Below are 8,122 nucleotides of genomic sequence, written 5' to 3'. Positions count from 1 at the left end.
AGGCTTATTCTGAGCAGAGAACAAATGTGATTCTGTACAGCCTGTAAAGCTGTACAAACTTTATGAAAAGTATGCATTTGGGTGACACAAGAATTTTTAAAAATTAAAACTATAAACAAGATAATGTACTTTATTAAAATGAAGTACAAGAAGTAAGCTGTAGTGTCTGGATAAGGAAGAGTGGGAAGAAGAAAGTGAATAAGGAATAGAGGATTGAAAGTACAGACAGAAGAAAGGCCAGATATCAAAAGGCAAGTAAGGAACTTATGAAGAGCAATTTCACATGTTGAATACTAGAACTGACAAATAGGAGGGCTAATACATTCACAAATTCAGTAATTTAAGCTGTATTTCCAGGGAAAGAAGACTTCTTTGCTTGGTAAAACTTGCCAAAAGATAGCCCTTTTTTATTCTTTAAATTTATTCCTATATGCATTTTTTTTTTAATGTGCATTTGGCCCTTGAACAACATGGGTTTGAACTCCACTGGTTCATTTATACAAGGATTTTTTGTCATGCAAGTATGGGTTGAAAATACAGTACACAGAGCTCCGACTTTTCATATGCCCACTGTGGGACTTAAGTATCCCCAGATTTTGGTATCCATGGGCAGTCCTGGAACCAGCCCTCCACATATACCAAAGGGCAACTGTATATGATAACACTACACCTTGTTAGGGAAAAGAACAATTCACTTACCTGAGAAGTTGTATGAAAGTACAGAGTGGGTCACAAGAAGTAAGTTTTCTTATTTTCCATGATCATGGTCAATGTAAAACAAGTCTCCTATGAGCCCTACATACTAAGGCTGGAACTGTTACAGTACAGGTGATTTGAATGAGGAGCAGATGGCTGAAAGGGAATCACTTGTGGCTTTCCTACACAGTATTTTGACCAGGATTGCATGGAGTGTGTCTTAGTTAAGGCAATTGTAACAAAAATGCCATAGACTGAGTTTTATAAACAAACATCTATGACTCACAGATCTGGAGGTTGGGAAGTCCAAGATCAAGGCACCAGCAGATCCAGTGTCTGGTGAGGACCCTGACTTGTAGACAGGCACCTTTTCACTGTGTTCTCACACATGCAAGAGAAATCATCTCTTAGAGAGGCACTAATTCCATTCATGAGGGTTCTACCCTCACGACAACCTTCCAAAGCCCTCACCTCCAAATACCATCACATTGAGGATTAGCCTTAAACTTATGTATGGGAGGGAGCCACAGGACACAGTCCATAGTACACTGTATATAAATAATCCTCAGCCATACAACTGCTTATGAAGAGTGTTATGTCAGTAAGGGTGGTTGCTACTGGCAATAAGAAAAAAAGCCAGCTCTCTGATGTAGCAGGCATTTAGATTCTAAAATGGGTTGGTCAACCAGGTGCAGTGGCTCATTCCTGTAATCCCAGCACTTTGGGAGGCTGAGAGGCAGGTGGATCACTTGAAGTCAGGAGTTTTGAGACCAGCCTGACCAACATGATGAAACCCCGCGTCCACTAAAAATACAAAATTAGCCGGGCATGGTGGTGGGCGTTTGCAGTCCCAGCTACTTGTGAGGCTGAGGCAGAAGAATTACTTGAACCCAGAAGGTGCGCCGAGATCGTGCCATTGCACTCCAGCCTGGGCAACAAGAGCAAAACTCTGTCTCAAAAAAATAAATAAATAAAACGGGATAATAGAAGGTTCAGAGATAACAAGAACCCCAGATTCTTTCCATCTTTCCCGTCCTGTCATTTTTAACATTTTTCTCCCTGGACCAATAATACAATCAAAGATGCTTACCATGATTCCAGGTGTCATGTGTAGACCAATAATGTTAATAGAGTTTGGCTGTGTTCCCACCCAAATCTTATCTTGAATTGTAGTTCCCATAATCCCCACGTTGCTGGAAGGACCCGGTGGGAGGTAATTGAATTATGGGCGTGGTTTCCCCCATGCTGTTCTCGTGACAGTAAGTTCTCATGCGAGCTGATGGTTTGATAAGGGGCTTTCCCCTTCTCCTTCCTGCCACCCTGTGAAGAATGATGTGTTTGCTTCCCCTTCCACCATGATTGTAAGTTTCCTGAAACTTTTCCAGCCCTGCAGAACTGTGAGTAAATTAAACCTCTTTCCTTTATAAATTACCCAGTCTCAGGTATGTCTTTATAGCAGCGTGAGCATGAACTAACAAAAATGTCCAGTGAAACAAAATAATCTTTTATTCCTCATGTGCCTTTAATGAGTGAGAAACCTTACTCTGAGCTCCTCAGCAAAATTCCCCTCATATCTCAACCTGTACTGGGTCACTTGCTTGTCTAATCACCGACAAAGGGGGTGGGAAGATTCTGACTTAGATGGATCATATTTACCCAAGTTGACTGCATGGTAGTGGAAAGTGAATCAGAATTCGGACTGCCAGAATGGAGGAGCAAATAGGGGCTTCTGGGTAGATGTAAACAGAAACTGTTACCCAGAGTCAAATTAGATATTGAGAATGAGATACTAGGTGCAGACTGCTGTAAGAAATGAAACATTGCTTGCCCTCAGAGCTGAGGTCTAAGATTGTGGTTCTCAATCATGTTAGATTTAGCTGACACTGTTTATAATAACATTGTAACTTAATATCTATCATACCCACTATCCTGAAATGGCATTCACATGATATAACCTACTTATTGACACTATATCAAGAAAGGTCAGTCAGTACCGTTATGGTAATATGAAGGAGAAATATAATCAGGTTGTAATAAAATTGTGCATTTTAGTATTTCAGTGCTCACATACTCTTTCACTAGGAGACAATGGAGTAGTCAGGTGCTTGCACTTACATATGGAAGAAGAAAAATTTCAAAGAGTAATGTTGACATTTCAATATTTTAAATAAAGACTGATTTATGATTCATGAAGAGCCATAATTTTGCAACTTTAAATACATATTCATAACAGGTGTGTTTTACTGATAACTCAAAAACTTGATTGATTTGCTACTGCTGGAAACATTCTCCAAAATGTTGATCAATTCTTGCTAAAGTTTTGAATAAAGGAGTAACTTTTTTGTTTATAGAATAGTTTTGTCCCTAGCAAATATTAAAATTAAAAATGCAAATAAAATAAAGTTCTATGTTTAGATAATAAAAAGTAGGCTTCAATTTTTTTAAATTTTAGAATAGTTTTAGATTTACAGAAATGGTGCAGAATTCACATATACCTCATACCTAGTTTCCCCTATTTTTAAAATGTTAACATTAATACGGGACATTTGTTACAATTAATGAACCTATATTGATGTTGTTAACTAAAGTCCATATTTATTCATATTTCCTTCATTTTTACCTGCTTTTTGCTTACAGGATGCCATCCAGGAAACCACATTCCGCTTAGTCACCATGTATCCTTAGATTCCTCTAGACTGTGGGTTTTTCAGAACTTTCCTTGGTTTTGATGACTTTGAGCACTTTGAGGAGTACTAACTAGGTATTTTCCAAAACGTTTTTCAACTGGGATTTTCTGATTTTTTTTTTTTCTGTCATGATAAAACTGGGGTTATTGCTTTTTGGAGGAATACCACAAAGACAAAGTGCTCACACATCAAGGGGACATGCTATCAACATGATGTGTCACTGACCTTACAGGTTAACCTTAAGCACCCAGGGTAGTGATGAGGAAGAAACTCACTGTGTGAAGCCCACACTGGCTGGGGAGTTATGTTCCACCTCCTTGAAGGGAAAAGTAGGCTTTTTACCTATTTGAATACTCAGTGGGACTGTCCACAGTTATACAGGTCGTTACACATGTCTAACATCCCTGCTCACCATCCACTGAATAACTCTACCAGAAGTGGAACCCAAAGAAAAATGCCCCTCAAATCTCTAAGGTAACCCCTAGGGGTCAGTACTGCTCTATTGAGAACCACTAGTCTAGGATTTCCCATTCAGACTTCCTTAGAGTGTGAACTTAAAGCATTTGTAAAGAAATCTGAGTACAGAATTCCTAATTTTATGCTTTCCTCCTTATTTACAGATGCTTTCTTCCTGCCTCTAATTCAGGAATTTATTTTAGCTATTTGTCTTTGAGTGCTCTTCTTTTACATAACTTTATTTTTTAAAAACCTCATATTTTACATAAACTCACCTTCTTTTTACATGAACTCATATTCTATTGCTTTATATAATATTTCACTAAATTATATATTCAAAATTACAAGGATGATTGGACTGAGCATGTTGGTAATAGACACGAATGACTTGACAAGTAACTCTTCTGAGGAAGTAGAAACGCACAGAGTAGCCAACTGGTTATAGTTACTCAGCCTGCCAGGGCAACAGTTCTTTACTGAGGAAATGGTGAGTCAGGTTAATCCAATAACAGGTTAAGTGGAAATTGGTTAAGAGAATTTCTACTGTAAGTGTATTGATTTGAGTCCCATCGATATTAACAAAGGCTGAATGCAGGGTGGTTCACGCCTGTAATCGTCACACTTTGGGAAGCCAAGGCGGGTGGATCACTTGAGCCCAGAATTTCAAGACCAGCCTGGGAAACACAGGGAGGCCTCCATCTCTAGAAAACACACAAAAAAATTAGCTGGGTGTGTTGGTGTGCATCTGTGGCCTGAGCTATTTGGTAGCTGAGGTGGGAGGATCTCTTGAGCCCAGGAGGTCAAGGCTGCAGTGAGCTATGATTGCCACTGCACTACAGTTTGGGTGACAGAGTGAGACTCTGTCTCTGAAAATATATATATATAAGAAAATATGACAAAAGATTATTTAAATGCCAGTACCTAGGATTGCTGTAGTTGTAATGAAATAGGCACTTTTATAGACTTCATCTAAACCACACATCAATTTTATAATAGGTTTCAAGAGTTATTTTATAAAGACTTTAAATATTCGTATCTTATCTGGAAATATGATATTCTGGGAATTCTGTATCCTAAAAAAATCAGAGTTTCATTTTTAAATTATGTACAATTTATTGCTTGTATCACTTTTCATTATAGCAAAAAAATAAACAACTTAAATGTCCAAAACTGAGGAAATTGTTAACTTTTATAGTACCCACAATGATAGAATATTATCTATTCTGCTTTAACACCATTAAATTGTGTCTTCAAAGAACACTTAAAGATGTAGAGAAATGCTCATGAGATATTAAGTGGAAAAAGCAAGCTTATGCACATTATGATTTTGTTAGAAAAAAGACATGTACACAGCTGGGCACAGTGGCTCACGCCTGTAATCCCAGCACTTTGGGAGGCTGAGGTGGGCAGATCACAAGGTCAGGAGAGGGAGACCATCATGGCCAACATGGTGAAACCCCATCTCTACTAAAATGCAAAAAATTAGCCAGGTGTGGTGGCACACGCCTGTAGTTCCAGCTACTTGGAAGGCTGAGGCAGGAGAATTGCTTGAACCTGGGAGGCAGAGGTTGCAGTGAGCTGAGATTGTGCCACTGAACTCCAGCCTAGTGACAGAGTGAGACTCTGTCTCAAAAAAAAAAAAAAAAAAAAAAGATACCTGTACACATAGAAATGACTAGAAGGAAATATACAAATTTTGATTATTGCTGGCTGCTGGGGTTACCAATGATTTTATTTCCTTCCTTATATTTTTCTGTATTTTCCAAATTCTCTAAAATGAACAAATGTCACTTTTGTAATATGGATTAATTAAGCAATATGGCTTAATTTTCTAACATTTACTTTTTTACCTTTTGAGTAAAATGAGGTATTTTAACAAACATGTGGGCCGGGCGCGGTGGCTCACGCCTGTAATCCCAGCACTTCGGGAGGCCGAGGCGGGTGGATCACAAGGTCGAGAGATCGAGACCATCCTGGTCAACATGGTGAAACCCCGTCTCTACTAAAAATACACAACATTAGCTGGGCATGGTGGCTCGTGCCTGTAATCCCAGCTACTCAGGAGGCTAAGGCGGGAGAATTGCCTGAACCCAGGAGGTGGAGGTTGAGGTGAGCCGAGATCGCGCCATTGCACTCCAGCCTGGGTAACAAGAGCGAAACTCTGTCTCTAAATAAATAAATAAATAAATAAAAACATGTGTTGTCTGCTACCCAGACTTCTATTCAGGATGGTAGCATAGTCAAGATTAGTTCAAGATTCAAAATATAACTTTTAGATATTAAGTTATTCAAAACTCTGTATAGTGAAAATGACTTATAATTCAAAATGATCAAGTTCAATTTAGTGACATTCAAAATTTCTTTATCATTTAAGAATAATGTTTAGTTTTTTTTTTAAGTTGACACAGGTAAGTAAAAGCCCATGAAGGAAGTTAGCATTGTATTTTTATCTACACTGCCTTCTCTTAGCCGATTCCGAAGGAACTTTCTTTGTTGCTTATATTCATTGTGTATTTTAAAACCGTAGTCTAAAATTGTACCATAAACCTGTGATATAACTTGGCACAAGTACCACCCTGTGTTTGTGCCAGTGCATGTTGAAACCCAGCACAGTATAGTTACCTTATCCGTATTTTGAACAGCCTCACTACTCCAAGGGTGGCCCCTATACCAGCAGCATCGGGGTCACCTGGGAGCTGGTGAAAAATTCAGAATTTCAGGCTCCATCTCAGGCCTCTGAATCAGAATTTGTATTTTCAAAGGATCCCCAGGAGATCTGTATGCACAATAAGGTTTGAGAAGCACTGTGGTAGACTCCTTTTTAAAGTCACTATTATCAGCAGAGAGGCACATTTATGTCTAAAATATGATTTTTTTTCTTCCCACTCTTTAAATATAGTAAAACTCCTGTTATTTGTGGTAATAAACATAAGGGTTTTATGTATATAATCCAGAAACACAAGAATATAACAAGTGGAATTTTTATTTTATTCTAATTCTAATTTTAAAGCCCCCTCCCTCCCCATTTTCTGAGAGGTTAGAAATTGAATCTCAAGAAAGTCAGGATTTCTCCTGCTGCTTTTCTTTGGGGTAAAGTTTTGTTTGTTTGTTTGTTTGTTTGTTTGAGACAGGGTCTCACTCTGCTGCCCAGGCTGCTGGAGTGCAGTGGTGCAATCTCGGCTCACTGCAGCTTCTGCTGCCTGGGTTCAAGCAATTCTCCCACCTCAGCCTCCCAGTAGCTGGGATTACAGGGGTGTGCCACCACACCTGGCTAATTTTTGTATTTTTAGTAGAGACAGGGTGTCACTGTGTTGGCCAGGCTGGTCTTGAACTCCTGACCTCAGGTGATCCTCTTGCCTCGGCCTCCCAAAATGCTGGGCTTACAGACACGAACCACTGTGCCCAGCCTTAATTTAAAGTCTTAAATTCCTGTAATGTCTAGATGGTTGGAGGGAGATGAGCATCTAGTCTTCCAAAGGTGACCCTGTCTATGAGCATTTGCCAAAATGTCAAATATCTCGTTTGGTCCTTTGTTGTCAGTCTATATAGATTGCTGTTATACCATCATTCATTTTTCCTGTTGAGGTTATCTCAAGTCTCCCTTGCTATTTGATTCTGCTATTTCCATGCTGTGTCAGCATACAGAGAAATCTTTGGGGCTTAGATTTCTGCTCTACAACATTTACCCACAGAGCACTGAATCAGTTGCTCTAACAGCAAGCAAGACCACGGGAAACTAACTCTATGGGATTTATAAAAAGTCCTGCTTAACAGACACATTTCATAGCCATTTTCAGGGATCTTGCTGAGTTCCAGGGGTTCTACCTGGGAAGTCAAATATGAGGCCCCTCTTCTTTTATTTTTATTTATTTATCTATTTATTTTTAGAGATAGGGTCTTACTCTGTCACCCAGGGTTGGAGTGTAGTGGCATCTCCTTAGCTGACTACAGCCTCAAATTCCTAGGCTTAAGTGATCCTTCCATCCCAGCTTCCCAAGGAGCTGGGACTACAGGCGTGTGCCACCATGCTTGGTTAATTTTTAAATTTTTTTTTCTTTTTTTTTTTTTTTTGTAGAGACGAGGTCTCACTGTGTTGTCCAGGCTGGTCCTGGACTCCTGGGTTCAAGTGATCCTCCCACCTCATCCTCCCAAAGTGCTGGTATTACAGTCATGAACCACTACTCCTGACCACACCCTCCTTTTAGCTCCCCAGACACTTAGGTCTCCAGACTCCATGATTTCTCTTATTTCAAACCACAGGTGCAGAGGAAGGTAGCATCTCT

This window comes from Saimiri boliviensis, chromosome 4 (genome assembly GCF_048565385.1).
Source record: "Saimiri boliviensis isolate mSaiBol1 chromosome 4, mSaiBol1.pri, whole genome shotgun sequence".
In the NCBI taxonomy this organism is placed as follows: Eukaryota; Metazoa; Chordata; class Mammalia; order Primates; family Cebidae; genus Saimiri; species Saimiri boliviensis.
Note: the sequence above shows the minus strand (reverse complement) of the source record.